The 17,996-nt window shown below is 41.7% G+C and overlaps 1 protein-coding gene across 2 annotated transcripts in view; it reads right to left on the reverse strand.

The window, feature by feature from the left end:
• Window positions 1-17,996, reverse strand: part of LOC138040827 (proline-rich transmembrane protein 1-like) — a 134,819-nt gene that overhangs the window by 51,317 nt on the left and 65,506 nt on the right. The window lies entirely within an intron of this gene.

Here is a 17,996-nt window from a genome sequence, read left to right on the forward strand (position 1 = left end):
CGGAAGCAAACTTCATTTCATAGTGCCTTCACTGTTTACTAAAATCCGCCCTTTTTTAAGAAGGCCCGAGTATAAATTCCGCGAAACAACGAGAGCACGATAATAATTCGACCTGCTCCGACGGTGGAATCTGCGCATGAAGACGAAAAATACGCCAACGAACACGCATCATATCGCATTCGCGAGAGTCCAGTGCACCTCCGCGGAAATACACTATTTCATCTTTTGAGGTGCAAAACACGGGAGAATCTCTGGTGAACTCTATATCTTGCATGTAATGAGATTTGGGTGCAGCAAGATGAATTGGCTGACCTTCCAGCAGTAGAAGAAAGTCATGCCATGGGATAATTTTTTCAGACCAACGAAAATCGTTTAAAAAAATTACTTCGCACTGGTCAGCTCCCACCCAAGCAAAACTACCTGTCGCCGGGTTACAGAATGTATGGAAAATCTTATTGAGAGGATTGAGTAAAAAAGTTTTCCCACAATCTGCGGGCCCAACTAAAAGGAGATTTCTGTATTTACCGCGACCTCTTGATATTAAAGTTTTCACAGCATTGCAAAATTCATCCTCCGCAATGACATTTCGTTTCAGTATATCCTGTGCAATAGAGACCCATCGTTTGTTACAACCAAGAGTACAATCCGCTTCTAACGCCGCCTGCAGTAGCTCCATTCGTGACTTTTTCTCCCTCTCAACTACGACAGGTGCTCTCTCGATATCCCACCCTATCTTAATAGCCTCATCAACTGCTTTATAACCCCGATTGGCAATGAATTCCGCCAAATCCCATTTACCTTCGCTCTTTTGCAACTTAGCCAGTGCTAGCAGTTCCATGCGCGAATGAATACCTCTGTCAACAGCAATCTGAGATACTTCGTAAGTAGAAAGACGAGGCTTTCTTTTCCGTTTGAAAGGTTTTTCACCTTTTCCCTTCGTAGCTTTACGCTTCTCACTCGCCTCTTGGGTTTGCGGTGCATTTCGCAAATCTGGATGACTGGCCGATTGCAAATAATTTTTGTCCTCTTTTGTTGCATATTTCCAGCCAGAATAATAGTTGGCGTGTGTGCTTGAAAAATTCAGTTTTACTCCATGTTTGTTATCTGCGTAATCGCGCACTTGCAACCAACGACGACTTCGATCCAATTTCACTACCATATGATAATGTTTTCCTCCGTCTTTATGCAGTTCCTCACTACAAACCCATTGCTTCACTTGACTTCGACATTTAGGATCAGCATTTTCAAAAGAATCGAGTACTATGAGAACAAATGACTCCCGAGAATCCACTATCTCGGAATTCGCCTGACTATATGTCACGAGGTACACACTTCTCAATTGCCTTCTACCAAGAACACCCCTTCCCTCCATAGATTATATCTCAGTGCCTAAAATGTACCCATTTCGACAAAAGAAGTATCACAACACCGTTACATTTTCAACTGTTTGAACAGAAATGATCTTTTAGAGTTCATAAGACAACGAGTTAGGAAGTCTCCACTTCGCACACAATTAACAACAACGTGTACAAGAAGTGACAAATGTAAATAAACTCTCTTAACCTAATTAAAAGTGAGACCTCCTTGATGAGAAATTATTTCCCTCAAGTCCTTCATTTATTTGAACTACTGGCCCCTTCATATTCGTTAAATATATATAGCAAAATTCAATCATTTCCATAATATGCATACACATCACTTGTACAGACACTTCACATAAATAGCTCCCATGACCTTTTCATTCAATTACTAACTACAGCTCGCGTGACACGCATCTACACAATCTCAGACAAAAATAAAGGGGACACTTCACGCTGCGTAGCAGATTACCCCTTCCCCCTATTCAATGTTGCAAAAAGAACGGCGTTTTTCCAGGAGCGCGACAGTTTTTACGCCATCAACATTGTCACGGGGGAGGGGGGTTCAAACATGCTTTGGTGTCACGATCTTTTTGACCGGGATTGTGTTGATTACAGAACTGTAGAAAGTTCTACAGAGATCTCGTTGCGGTTTGGGTGTAAAGATATGGATGTGCCACGTTTGTCCTCGCGTCATTTGGGTGAGTGCTCCTATGCTTTGGATGAGGAAAATGTGTCAAATTGTTGCCGAATATGTTCTGGAACATATTTTCTGTGTAGTTGCCGATGTATTTAGGGAGAGATTGCAACTGCACGATACAGGACTTAGCTGAAAGGTGATGAAAATGGTTTCTCGGCGGTGGATTGATAATAACACACGTGCTCGTGTGTATTATTTGAGTCAAGTTAAGGGAATGTCAATTCGAAAAACGGCAGTACATTGTGATGTTTCACGTGGAGTTGTTTGGAGAATAATCCAGCGACAGCGCGAGAAAGAATCTAACCGCAGTAAAAGCAAGACTTCAACTTTACAACGCGGACGTCCGAGAAAACTAACAGGTAGACAGGGGCGTTTACTTCTGAGATCCTTGGCCAAATTGCGCGATGAAGATGGCAATTTTACTGCACAACGTCTTATGGAGAGTGCTGGAATGTCAACCCATGCTGTGTCAGTGCGTACAGTTACGCGATTTTTAAATGCACATGGTTACTTTTATCTACAAGCAAGGAAAAAGGGTCTTCTCAAAAGACAAGACTGTGAAAAGAGAGTCGCTTTTGCGAAACACTACAAAAGACATTATGATAAGAAGTTTTGGACAGAAAAGGTGTCTTTTTATTTAGATGGTACGGCATTTGCGCACAAAACCAACCCATTAGAGCAAGCCTGTGCTCCAAAGGGCAGGATATGGAGAAAGAAATCGGAGGGATTTCACCTTGGATGCACTTCAAAGGGGTGTAAAGAGGGAACTGGTGGCCGAGTACTAAGATTAATGGTTGCTATTAGCTACGGAAAGGGAGTAATAGCGTGTGAGCCCTACGAGAGGATGTGTGGGGCGTATTTTGCGAATTTCATCGATACGAACTTTCCACGTATGTTTGAAGAGGCTGCCAAAGGAGGTGAACGCATTTTTATCCAAGATGGAGACCCATCGCAGAATTCGGCTGTAGCGAAGAGAGCCATGTCTCGAGTGCAGTGTAGAGTTATTAACGTGCCAGTGCGTTCTCCTGATATGCACTGCATTGAGAATGTATTTCACATCACGAGTAAAAAATTAAAAGAAGAGGCTAAAGTGAAGAGAATAACCAAAGAGTCATTCGGCGAGTTTAAGAAGAGAGTTATTACGACAATCAAAGCTATTCCCGTTGGCACAATAGATGAATTGATTGCTTCTACAGACAAGCGATTAGATGCTGTCATTACGAGTCGTGGACGTCGTATACGATATTAACAAACAATTTCTGTAGAACCAACAACTATCTTTTAATTATTACAAAGTTTCTAGAGAGACAAGCCGTATCACTGCAATATCAGGGCATATAACAGAGTACATTGGGATAACCTATGGTGACTGAACAGTGGACGACGCCATTCATGAGTTCTCTGTACTGTAATTTGTACTAGTCACTTCAATGGAAATTCACCCGCTAAGCTACAATATATGTTTTGTTACAAGGCCATAGTCTGTTTACAACAACGGTTATAATCATAAGCAACTCAAACATCCATATTCTTTGTCCTGTGTTCTTTAGCGTACGCGCCGTAACAGTGGGACCAAACAGGCGACTTATCATAAATCCGAATACGCTTAACCACCTACGATTAACCATTTGCATTCCTAATTTCCCGACAAGCCGAATTGTTGTACTGTCGTTTATGCCATTGAACAAAAATTGTCAACACAAAGTTTCAGTTCACTGCACTTTTGTGCGTATTTCTCCCCTTTCGGTGAAATGGTGAGTCTTGCAATTGGTTAACCGTGCTTTAGCATAATTAATCAGCTATGAAGTGCGGATTATTTATAATGACGGTTAACCACTTTGGCTGTTTGCAACACGAAGAGTTTTCAGGGTTGTACAGTTTTCAACTGAATAAACGATTTTACCTATTATGTAAAATAGTATCACAAGTAAACCGATCACTCTAAACGTCCTGCTCTTCAGTACTGACGCTATCAAATGGTTAATCGTGCGTCTATCAAATGGTTAATCGTTCCTTTATTCCTTTATGTTGTTAATCGTTCGTCTACTTGGCACTTGTTTACCGTAGTTGCGAGTTTCGGAAGCAAACTTCATTTCATAGTGCCTTCACTGTTTACTAAAATCCGCCCTTTTTTAAGAAGGCCCGAGTATAAATTCCGCGAAACAACGAGAGCACGATGATAATTCGACCTGCTCCGACGGTGGAATCTGCGCATGAAGACGAAAAATACGCCAACGAACACGCATCATATCGCATTCGCGAGAGTCCAGTGCACCTCCGCGGAAATACACTATTTCATCTTTTGAGGTGCAAAACACGGGAGAATCTCTGGTGAACTCTATATCTTGCATGTAATGAGATTTGGGTGCAGCAAGATGAATTGGCTGACCTTCCAGCAGTAGAAGAAAGTCATGCCATGGGATAATTTTTTCAGACCAACGAAAATCGTTTAAAAAAATTACTTCGCACTGGTCAGCTCCCACCCAAGCAAAACTACCTGTCGCCGGGTTACAGAATGTATGGAAAATCTTATTGAGAGGATTGAGTAAAAAAGTTTTCCCACAATCTGCGGGCCCAACTAAAAGGAGATTTCTGTATTTACCGCGACCTCTTGACATTAAAGTTTTCACAGCATTGCAAAATTCATCCTCCGCAATGACATTTCGTTTCAGTATATCCTGTGCAATAGAGACCCATCGTTTGTTACAACCAAGAGTACAATCCGCTTCTAACGCCGCCTGCAGTAGCTCCATTCGTGACTTTTTCTCCCTCTCAACTACGACAGGTGCTCTCTCGATATCCCACCCTATCTTAATAGCCTCATCAACTGCTTTATAACCCCGATTGGCAATGAATTCCGCCAAATCCCATTTACCTTCGCTCTTTTGCAACTTAGCCAGTGCTAGCAGTTCCATGCGCGAATGAATACCTCTGTCAACAGCAATCTGAGATACTTCGTAAGTAGAAAGACGAGGCTTTCTTTTCCGTTTGAAAGGTTTTTCACCTTTTCCCTTCGTAGCTTTACGCTTCTCACTCGCCTCTTGGGTTTGCGGTGCATTTCGCAAATCTGGATGACTGGCCGATTGTAAATAATTTTTGTCCTCTTTTGTTGCATATTTCCAGCCAGAATAATAGTTGGCGTGTGTGCTTGAAAAATTCAGTTTTACTCCATGTTTGTTATCTGCGTAATCGCGCACTTGCAACCAACGACGACTTCGATCCAATTTCACTACCATATGATAATGTTTTCCTCCGTCTTTATGCAGTTCCTCACTACAAACCCATTGCTTCACTTGACTTCGACATTTAGGATCAGCATTTTCAAAAGAATCGAGTACTATGAGAACAAATGACTCCCGAGAATCCACTATCTCGGAATTCGTCTGACTATATGTCACGAGGTACACACTTCTCAATTGCCTTCTACCAAGAACACCCCTTCCCTCCATAGATTATATCTCAGTGCCTAAAATGTACCCATTTCGACAAAAGAAGTATCAAAACACCGTTACATTTTCAACTGTTTGAACAGAAATGATCTTTTAGAGTTCATAAGACAACGAGTTAGGAAGTCTCCACGTCGCACACAATTAACAACAACGTGTACAAGAAGTGACAAATGTAAATAAACTCTCTTAACCTAATTAAAAGTGAGACCTCCTTGATGAGAAATTATTTCCCTCAAGTCCTTCATTTATTTGAACTACTGGCCCCTTCATATTCGTTAAATATATATAGCAAAATTCAATCATTTCCATAATATGCATACACATCACTTGTACAGACACTTCACATAAATAGCTCCCATGACCTTTTCATTCACTAACTAACTCGCCTGACACGCAACTACACAATCTCAGACAAATATCTACGGGACACTTAACGCTGCGTAGCAGATCACCCTTTCCCACTATTCAATGTTGCAAAGAGAACGGCGTTTTTCCAGGAGCGCGACAGTTTTTACGCCATCAACATTGTCACGGGGGAGGGGGGTTCAAACATGCTTTGGTGTCACGATCTTTTTGACCGGGATTGTGTTGATTACAGAACTGTAGAAAGTTCTACAGAGATCTCGTTGCGGTTTGGGTGTAAAGATATGGATGTGTCACGTTTGTCCTCGCGTCATTTGGGTGAGTGCTCCTATGCTTTGGATGAGGAAAATGTGTCAAATTGTTGCCGAATATGTTCTGGAACATATTTTCTGTGTAGTTGCCGATGTATTTAGGGAGAGATTGCAACTGCACGATACAGGACTTAGCTGAAAGGTGATGAAAATGGTTTCTCGGCGGTGGATTGATAATAACACACGTGCTCGTGTGTATTATTTGAGTCAAGTTAAGGGAATGTCAATTCGAAAAACGGCAGTGCATTGCAATGTTTCACGTGGAGTTGTTTGGAGAATAATCCAGCGACAGCGCGAGAAAGAATCTAACCGCAGTAAAAGCAAGACTTCAACTTTACAACGCGGACGTCCGAGAAAACTAACAGGTAGATAGGGGCGTTTACTTCTGAGATGGTTGGCCAAATTGCGCGATGAAGATGGCAATTTTACTGAACAACGTCTTATGGAGAGTGCTGGAATGTCAACCCATGCTGTGTCAGTGCGTACAGTTACGCGATTTTTAAATGCACATGGTTACTTTTATCTACAAGCAAGGAAAAAGGGTCTTCTGAAAAGACAAGACTGTGAAAAGAGAGTCGCTTTTGCGAAACACTACAAAAGACATTATGATAAGAAGTTTTGGACAGAAAAGGTGTCTTTTTATTTAGATGGTACGGCATTTGCGCACAAAACCAACCCATTAGAGCAAGCCTGTGCTCCAAAGGGCAGGATATGGAGAAAAAAATCGGAGGGATTTCACCTTGGATGCACTTCAAAGGGGTGTAAAGAGGGAACTGGTGGCCGAGTACTAAGATTAATGGTTGCTATTAGCTACGGAAAGGGAGTAATAGCGTGTGAGCCCTACGAGAGGATGTGTGGGGCGTATTTTGCGAATTTCATCGATACGAACTTTCCACGTATGTTTGAAGAGGCTGCCAAAGGAGGTGAACGCATTTTTATCCAAGATGGAGACCCATCGCAGAATTCGGCTGTAGCGAAGAGAGCCATGTCTCGAGTGCAGTGTAGAGTTATTAACGTGCCAGTGCGTTCTCCTGATATGCACTGCATTGAGAATGTATTTCACATCACGAGTAAAAAATTAAAAGAAGAGGCTAAAGTGAAGAGAATAACCAAAGAGTCATTCGGCGAGTTTAAGAAGAGAGTTATTACGACAATCAAAGCTATTCCCGTTGGCACAATAGATGAATTGATTGCTTCTACAGACAAGCGATTAGATGCTGTCATTACGAGTCGTGGACGTCGTATACGATATTAACAAACGATTTCTGTAGAACCAACAACTATCTTTTAATTATTACAAAGTTTCTAGAGAGACAAGCCGTATCACTGCAATATCAGGGCATATAGCAGAGTACATTGGGATAAACTATGGTGACTGAACAGTGGACGACGCCATTCATGAGTTCTCTGTACTGTAATTTGTACTAGTCACTTCAATGGAAATTCACCCGCTAAGCTACAATATATGTTTTGTTACAAGGCCATAGTCTGTTTACAACAACGGTTATAATCATAAGCAACTCAAACATCCATATTCTTTGTCCTGTGTTCTTTAGCGTACGCGCCGTAACAGTGGGACCAAACAGGCGACTTATCATAAATCCGAATACGCTTAACCACCTACGATTAACCATTTGCATTCCTAATTTCCCGACAAGCCGAATTGTTGTACTGTCGTTTATGCCATTGAACAAAAATTGTCAACACAAAGTTTCAGTTCACTGCACTTTTGTGCGTATTTCTCCCCTTTCAGTGAAATGGTGAGTCTTGCAATTGGTTAACCGTGCTTTAGCATAATTAATCAGCTATGAAGTGCGGATTATTTATAATGACGGTTAACCACTTTGGCTGTTTGCAACACGAAGAGTTTTCAGGGTTGTACAGTTTTCAACTGAATAAACGATTTTACCTATTATGTAAAATAGTATCACAAGTAAACCGATCACTCTAAACGTCCTGCTCTTCAGTACTGACGCTATCAAATGGTTAATCGTGCGTCTATCAAATGGTTAATCGTTCCTTTGTTCCTTTATGTTGTTAATCGTTCGTCTACTTGGCACTTGTTTACCGTAGTTGCGAGTTTCGGAAGCAAACTTCATTTCATAGTGCCTTCACTGTTTACTAAAATCCGCCCTTTTTTTAAGAAGGCCCGAGTATAAATTCCGCGAAACAACGAGAGCAGGATGATAATTCGACCTGCTCCGACGGTGGAATCTGCGCATGAAGACGAAAAATACGCCAACGAACACGCATCATATCGCATTCGCGAGAGTCCAGTGCACCTCCGCGGAAATACACTATTTCATCTTTTGAGGTGCAAAACACGGGAGAATCTCTGGTGAACTCTATATCTTGCATGTAATGAGATTTGGGTGCAGCAAGATGAATTGGCTGACCTTCCAGCAGTAGAAGAAAGTCATGCCATGGGATAATTTTTTCAGACCAACGAAAATCGTTTAAAAAAATTACTTCGCACTGGTCAGCTCCCACCCAAGCAAAACTACCTGTCGCCGGGTTACAGAATGTATGGAAAATCTTATTGAGAGGATTGAGTAAAAAAGTTTTCCCACAATCTGCGGGCCCAACTAAAAGGAGATTTCTGTATTTACCGCGACCTCTTGACATTAAAGTTTTCACAGCATTGCAAAATTCATCCTCCGCAATGACATTTCGTTTCAGTATATCCTGTGCAAAAGAGACCCATCGTTTGTTACAACCAAGAGTACAATCCGCTTCTAACGCCGCCTGCAGTAGCTCCATTCGTGACTTTTTCTCCCTCTCAACTACGACAGGTGCTCTCTCGATATCCCACCCTATCTTAATAGCCTCATCAACTGCTTTATAACCCCGATTGGCAATGAATTCCGCCAAATCCGATTTACCTTCGCTCTTTTGCAACTTAGCCAGTGCTAGCAGTTCCATGCGCGAATGAATACCTCTGTCAACAGCAATCTGAGATACTTCGTAAGTAGAAAGACGAGGCTTTCTTTTCCGTTTGAAAGGTTTTTCCCCTTTTCCCTTCGTAGCTTTACGCTTCTCACTCGCCTCTTGGGTTTGCGGTGCATTTCGCAAATCTGGATGACTGGCCGATTGTAAATAATTTTTGTCCTCTTTTGTTGCATATTTCCAGCCAGAATAATAGTTGGCGTGTGTGCTTGAAAAATTCAGTTTTACTCCATGTTTGTTATCTGCGTAATCGCGCACTTGCAACCAACGACGACTTCGATCCAATTTCACTACCATATGATAATGTTTTCCTCCGTCTTTATGCAGTTCCTCACTACAAACCCATTGCTTCACTTGACTTCGACATTTAGGATCAGCATTTTCAAAAGAATCGAGTACTATGAGAACAAATGACTCCCGAGAATCCACTATCTCGGAATTCGCCTGACTATATGTCACGAGGTACACACTTCTCAATTGCCTTCTACCAAGAACACCCCTTCCCTCCATAGATTATATCTCAGTGCCTAAAATGTACCCATTTCGACAAAAGAAGTATCACAACACCGTTACATTTTCAACTGTTTGAACAGAAATGATCTTTTAGAGTTCATAAGACAACGAGTTAGGAAGTCTCCACGTCGCACACAATTAACAACAACGTGTACAAGAAGTGACAAATGTAAATAAACTCTCTTAACCTAATTAAAAGTGAGACCTCCTTGATGAGAAATTATTTCCCTCAAGTCCTTCATTTATTTGAACTACTGGCCCCTTCATATTCGTTAAATATATATAGCAAAATTCAATCATTTCCATAATATGCATACACATCACTTGTACAGACACTTCACATAAATAGCTCCCATGACCTTTTCATTCAATTACTAACTACAGCTCGCGTGACACGCATCTACACAATCTCAGACAAAAATAAAGGGGACACTTCACGCTGCGTAGCAGATTACCCCTTCCCCCTATTCAATGTTGCAAAAAGAACGGCGTTTTTCCAGGAGCGCGACAGTTTTTACGCCATCAACATTGTCACGGGGGAGGGGGGTTCAAACATGCTTTGGTGTCACGATCTTTTTGACCGGGATTGTGTTGATTACAGAACTGTAGAAAGTTCTACAGAGATCTCGTTGCGGTTTGGGTGTAAAGATATGGATGTGTCACGTTTGTCCTCGCGTCATTTGGGTGAGTGCTCCTATGCTTTGGATGAGGAAAATGTGTCAAATTGTTGCCGAATATGTTCTGGAACATATTTTCTGTGTAGTTGCCGATGTATTTAGGGAGAGATTGCAACTGCACGATACAGGACTTAGCTGAAAGGTGATGAAAATGGTTTCTCGGCGGTGGATTGATAATAACACACGTGCTCGTGTGTATTATTTGAGTCAAGTTAAGGGAATGTCAATTCGAAAAACGGCAGTACATTGTGATGTTTCACGTGGAGTTGTTTGGAGAATAATCCAGCGACAGCGCGAGAAAGAATCTAACCGCAGTAAAAGCAAGACTTCAACTTTACAACGCGGACGTCCGAGAAAACTAACAGGTAGACAGGGGCGTTTACTTCTGAGATCCTTGGCCAAATTGCGCGATGAAGATGGCAATTTTACTGCACAACGTCTTATGGAGAGTGCTGGAATGTCAACCCATGCTGTGTCAGTGCGTACAGTTACGCGATTTTTAAATGCACATGGTTACTTTTATCTACAAGCAAGGAAAAAGGGTCTTCTCAAAAGACAAGACTGTGAAAAGAGAGTCGCTTTTGCGAAACACTACAAAAGACATTATGATAAGAAGTTTTGGACAGAAAAGGTGTCTTTTTATTTAGATGGTACGGCATTTGCGCACAAAACCAACCCATTAGAGCAAGCCTGTGCTCCAAAGGGCAGGATATGGAGAAAGAAATCGGAGGGATTTCACCTTGGATGCACTTCAAAGGGGTGTAAAGAGGGAACTGGTGGCCGAGTACTAAGATTAATGGTTGCTATTAGCTACGGAAAGGGAGTAATAGCGTGTGAGCCCTACGAGAGGATGTGTGGGGCGTATTTTGCGAATTTCATCGATACGAACTTTCCACGTATGTTTGAAGAGGCTGCCAAAGGAGGTGAACGCATTTTTATCCAAGATGGAGACCCATCGCAGAATTCGGCTGTAGCGAAGAGAGCCATGTCTCGAGTGCAGTGTAGAGTTATTAACGTGCCAGTGCGTTCTCCTGATATGCACTGCATTGAGAATGTATTTCACATCACGAGTAAAAAATTAAAAGAAGAGGCTAAAGTGAAGAGAATAACCAAAGAGTCATTCGGCGAGTTTAAGAAGAGAGTTATTACGACAATCAAAGCTATTCCCGTTGGCACAATAGATGAATTGATTGCTTCTACAGACAAGCGATTAGATGCTGTCATTACGAGTCGTGGACGTCGTATACGATATTAACAAACGATTTCTGTAGAACCAACAACTATCTTTTAATTATTACAAAGTTTCTAGAGAGACAAGCCGTATCACTGCAATATCAGGGCATATAACAGAGTACATTGGGATAACCTATGGTGACTGAACAGTGGACGACGCCATTCATGAGTTCTCTGTACTGTAATTTGTACTAGTCACTTCAATGGAAATTCACCCGCTAAGCTACAATATATGTTTTGTTACAAGGCCATAGTCTGTTTACAACAACGGTTATAATCATAAGCAACTCAAACATCCATATTCTTTGTCCTGTGTTCTTTAGCGTACGCGCCGTAACAGTGGGACCAAACAGGCGACTTATCATAAATCCGAATACGCTTAACCACCTACGATTAACCATTTGCATTCCTAATTTCCCGACAAGCCGAATTGTTGTACTGTCGTTTATGCCATTGAACAAAAATTGTCAACACAAAGTTTCAGTTCACTGCACTTTTGTGCGTATTTCTCCCCTTTCGGTGAAATGGTGAGTCTTGCAATTGGTTAACCGTGCTTTAGCATAATTAATCAGCTATGAAGTGCGGATTATTTATAATGACGGTTAACCACTTTGGCTGTTTGCAACACGAAGAGTTTTCAGGGTTGTACAGTTTTCAACTGAATAAACGATTTTACCTATTATGTAAAATAGTATCACAAGTAAAAAGATCACTCTAAACGTCCTTCTCTTCAGTACTGCCGCTATCAAATGGTTAATCGTGCGTCTATCAAATGGTTAATCGTTCCTTTGTTCCTTTATGTTGTTAATCGTTCGTCTACTTGGCACTTGTTTACCGTAGTTGCGAGTTTCGGAAGCAAACTTCATTTCATAGTGCCTTCACTGTTTACTAAAATCCGCCCTTTTTTAAGAAGGCCCGAGTATAAATTCCGCGAAACAACGAGAGCACGATGATAATTCGACCTGCTCCGACGGTGGAATCTGCGCATGAAGACGAAAAATACGCCAACGAACACGCATCATATCGCATTCGCGAGAGTCCAGTGCACCTCCGCGGAAATACACTATTTCATCTTTTGAGGTGCAAAACACGGGAGAATCTCTGGTGAACTCTATATCTTGCATGTAATGAGATTTGGGTGCAGCAAGATGAATTGGCTGACCTTCCAGCAGTAGAAGAAAGTCATGCCATGGGATAATTTTTTCAGACCAACGAAAATCGTTTAAAAAAATTACTTCGCACTGGTCAGCTCCCACCCAAGCAAAACTACCTGTCGCCGGGTTACAGAATGTATGGAAAATCTTATTGAGAGGATTGAGTAAAAAAGTTTTCCCACAATCTGCGGGCCCAACTAAAAGGAGATTTCTGTATTTACCGCGACCTCTTGACATTAAAGTTTTCACAGCATTGCAAAATTCATCCTCCGCAATGACATTTCGTTTCAGTATATCCTGTGCAAAAGAGACCCATCGTTTGTTACAACCAAGAGTACAATCCGCTTCTAACGCCGCCTGCAGTAGCTCCATTCGTGACTTTTTCTCCCTCTCAACTACGACAGGTGCTCTCTCAATATCCCACCCTATCTTAATAGCTTCATCAACTGCTTTATAACCCCGATTGGCAATGAATTCCGCCAAATCCCATTTACCTTCGCTCTTTTGCAACTTAGCCAGTGCTAGCAGTTCCATGCGCGAATGAATACCTCTGTCAACAGCAATCTGAGATACTTCGTAAGTAGAAAGACGAGGCTTTCTTTTCCGTTTGAAAGGTTTTTCACCTTTTCCCTTCGTAGCTTTACGCTTCTCACTCGCCTCTTGGGTTTGCGGTGCATTTCGCAAATCTGGATGACTGGCCGATTGTAAATAATTTTTGTCCTCTTTTGTTGCATATTTCCAGCCAGAATAATAGTTGGCGTGTGTGCTTGAAAAATTCAGTTTTACTCCATGTTTGTTATCTGCGTAATCGCGCACTTGCAACCAACGACGACTTCGATCCAATTTCACTACCATATGATAATGTTTTCCTCCGTCTTTATGCAGTTCCTCACTACAAACCCATTGCTTCACTTGACTTCGACATTTAGGATCAGCATTTTCAAAAGAATCGAGTACTATGAGAACAAATGACTCCCGAGAATCCACTATCTCGGAATTCGCCTGACTATATGTCACGAGGTACACACTTCTCAATTGCCTTCTACCAAGAACACCCCTTCCCTCCATAGATTATATCTCAGTGCCTAAAATGTACCCATTTCGACAAAAGAAGTATCACAACACCGTTACATTTTCAACTGTCTGAACAGAAAGGATCTTTTAGAGTTCATAAGACAACGAGTTAGGAAGTCTCCACCTCGCACACAATTAACAACAACGTGTACAAGAAGTGACAAATGTAAATAAACTCACTTAACCTAATTAAAAGTGAGACCTCCTTGATGAGAAATTATTTCCCTCAAGTCCTTCATTTATTTGAACTACTGGCCCCTTCATATTCGTTAAATATATCTAGCAAAATTCAATCATTTCCATAATATGCATACACATCACTTGTACAGACACTTCACATAAATAGCTCCCATGACCTTTTCATTCAATTACTAACTACAGCTCGCGTGACACGCATCTACACAATCTCAGACAAAAATAAAGGGGACACTTCACGCTGCGTAGCAGATTACCCCTTCCCCCTATTCAATGTTGCAAAAAGAACGGCGTTTTTCCAGGAGCGCGACAGTTTTTACGCCATCAACATTGTCACGGGGGAGGGGGGTTCAAACATGCTTTGGTGTCACGATCTTTTTGACCGGGATTGTGTTGATTACAGAACTGTAGAAAGTTCTACAGAGATCTCGTTGCGGTTTGGGTGTAAAGATATGGATGTGTCACGTTTGTCCTCGCGTCATTTGGGTGAGTGCTCCTATGCTTTGGATGAGGAAAATGTGTCAAATTGTTGCCGAATATGTTCTGGAACATATTTTCTGTGTAGTTGCCGATGTATTTAGGGAGAGATTGCAACTGCACGATACAGGACTTAGCTGAAAGGTGATGAAAATGGTTTCTCGGCGGTGGATTGATAATAACACACGTGCTCGTGTGTATTATTTGAGTCAAGTTAAGGGAATGTCAATTCGAAAAACGGCAGTACATTGTGATGTTTCACGTGGAGTTGTTTGGAGAATAATCCAGCGACAGCGCGAGAAAGAATCTAACCGCAGTAAAAGCAAGACTTCAACTTTACAACGCGGACGTCCGAGAAAACTAACAGGTAGACAGGGGCGTTTACTTCTGAGATCCTTGGCCAAATTGCGCGATGAAGATGGCAATTTTACTGCACAACGTCTTATGGAGAGTGCTGGAATGTCAACCCATGCTGTGTCAGTGCGTACAGTTACGCGATTTTTAAATGCACATGGTTACTTTTATCTACAAGCAAGGAAAAAGGGTCTTCTCAAAAGACAAGACTGTGAAAAGAGAGTCGCTTTTGCGAAACACTACAAAAGACATTATGATAAGAAGTTTTGGACAGAAAAGGTGTCTTTTTATTTAGATGGTACGGCATTTGCGCACAAAACCAACCCATTAGAGCAAGCCTGTGCTCCAAAGGGCAGGATATGGAGAAAGAAATCGGAGGGATTTCACCTTGGATGCACTTCAAAGGGGTGTAAAGAGGGAACTGGTGGCCGCGTACTAAGATTAATGGTTGCTATTAGCTACGGAAAGGGAGTAATAGCGTGTGAGCCCTACGAGAGGATGTGTGGGGCGTATTTTGCGAATTTCATCGATACGAACTTTCCACGTATGTTTGAAGAGGCTGCCAAAGGAGGTGAACGCATTTTTATCCAAGATGGAGACCCATCGCAGAATTCGGCTGTAGCGAAGAGAGCCATGTCTCGAGTGCAGTGTAGAGTTATTAACGTGCCAGTGCGTTCTCCTGATATGCACTGCATTGAGAATGTATTTCACATCACGAGTAAAAAATTAAAAGAAGAGGCTAAAGTGAAGAGAATAACCAAAGAGTCATTCGGCGAGTTTAAGAAGAGAGTTATTACGACAATCAAAGCTATTCCCGTTGGCACAATAGATGAATTGATTGCTTCTACAGACAAGCGATTAGATGCTGTCATTACGAGTCGTGGACGTCGTATACGATATTAACAAACGATTTCTGTAGAACCAACAACTATCTTTTAATTATTACAAAGTTTCTAGAGAGACAAGCCGTATCACTGCAATATCAGGGCATATAACAGAGTACATTGGGATAACCTATGGTGACTGAACAGTGGACGACGCCATTCATGAGTTCTCTGTACTGTAAATTGTACTAGTCACTTCAATGGAAATTCACCCGCTAAGCTACAATATATGTTTTGTTACAAAGCCATAGTCTGTTTACAACAACGGTTATAATCATAAGCAACTCAAACATCCATATTCTTTGTCCTGTGTTCTTTAGCGTACGCGCCGTAACAGTGGGACCAAACAGGCGACTTATCATAAATCCGAATACGCTTAACCACCTACGATTAACCATTTGCATTCCTAATTTCCCGACAAGCCGAATTGTTGTACTGTCGTTTATGCCATTGAACAAAAATTGTCAACACAAAGTTTCAGTTCACTGCACTTTTGTGCGTATTTCTCCCCTTTCAGTGAAATGGTGAGTCTTGCAATTGGTTAACCGTGCTTTAGCATAATTAATCAGCTATGAAGTGCGGATTATTTATAATGACGGTTAACCACTTTGGCTGTTTGCAACACGAAGAGTTTTCAGGGTTGTACAGTTTTCAACTGAATAAACGATTTTACCTATTATGTAAAATAGTATCACAAGTAAACCGATCACTCGAAACGTCCTGCTCTTCAGTACTGACGCTATCAAATGGTTAATCGTGCGTCTATCAAATGGTTAATCGTTCCTTTATTCCTTTATGTTGTTAATCGTTCGTCTACTTGGCACTTGTTTACCGTAGTTGCGAGTTTCGGAAGCAAACTTCATTTCATAGTGCCTTCACTGTTTACTAAAATCCGCCCTTTTTTTAAGAAGGCCCGAGTATAAATTCCGCGAAACAACGAGAGCAGGATGATAATTCGACCTGCTCCGACGGTGGAATCTGCGCATGAAGACGAAAAATACGCCAACGAACACGCATCATATCGCATTCGCGAGAGTCCAGTGCACCTCCGCGGAAATACACTATTTCATCTTTTGAGGTGCAAAACACGGGAGAATCTCTGGTGAACTCTATATCTTGCATGTAATGAGATTTGGGTGCAGCAAGATGAATTGGCTGACCTTCCAGCAGTAGAAGAAAGTCATGCCATGGGATAATTTTTTCAGACCAACGAAAATCGTTTAAAAAAATTACTTCGCACTGGTCAGCTCCCACCCAAGCAAAACTACCTGTCGCCGGGTTACAGAATGTATGGAAAATCTTATTGAGAGGATTGAGTAAAAAAGTTTTCCCACAATCTGCGGGCCCAACTAAAAGGAGATTTCTGTATTTACCGCGACCTCTTGATATTAAAGTTTTCACAGCATTGCAAAATTCATCCTCCGCAATGACATTTCGTTTCAGTATATCCTGTGCAAAAGAGACCCATCGTTTGTTACAACCAAGAGTACAATCCGCTTCTAACGCCGCCTGCAGTAGCTCCATTCGTGACTTTTTCTCCCTCTCAACTACGACAGGTGCTCTCTCGATATCCCACCCTATCTTAATAGCCTCATCAACTGCTTTATAACCCCGATTGGCAATGAATTCCGCCAAATCCCATTTACCTTCGCTCTTTTGCAACTTAGCCAGTGCTAGCAGTTCCATGCGCGAATGAATACCTCTGTCAACAGCAATCTGAGATACTTCGTAAGTAGAAAGACGAGGCTTTCTTTTCCGTTTGAAAGGTTTTTCACCTTTTCCCTTCGTAGCTTTACGCTTCTCACTCGCCTCTTGGGTTTGCGGTGCATTTCGCAAATCTGGATGACTGGCCGATTGTAAATAATTTTTGTCCTCTTTTGTTGCATATTTCCAGCCAGAATAATAGTTGGCGTGTGTGCTTGAAAAATTCAGTTTTACTCCATGTTTGTTATCTGCGTAATCGCGCACTTGCAACCAACGACGACTTCGATCCAATTTCACTACCATATGATAATGTTTTCCTCCGTCTTTATGCAGTTCCTCACTACAAACCCATTGCTTCACTTGACTTCGACATTTAGGATCAGCATTTTCAAAAGAATCGAGTACTATGAGAACAAATGACTCCCGAGAATCCACTATCTCGGAATTCGCCTGACTATATGTCACGAGGTACACACTTCTCAATTGCCTTCTACCAAGAACACCCCTTCCCTCCATAGATTATATCTCAGTGCCTAAAATGTACCCATTTCGACAAAAGAAGTATCAAAACACCGTTACATTTTCAACTGTCTGAACAGAAATG

The sequence above is a fragment of the Montipora capricornis genome, chromosome 3 (assembly GCF_036669925.1).
Source record: "Montipora capricornis isolate CH-2021 chromosome 3, ASM3666992v2, whole genome shotgun sequence".
Lineage (NCBI taxonomy): Eukaryota > Metazoa > Cnidaria > Anthozoa > Scleractinia > Acroporidae > Montipora > Montipora capricornis.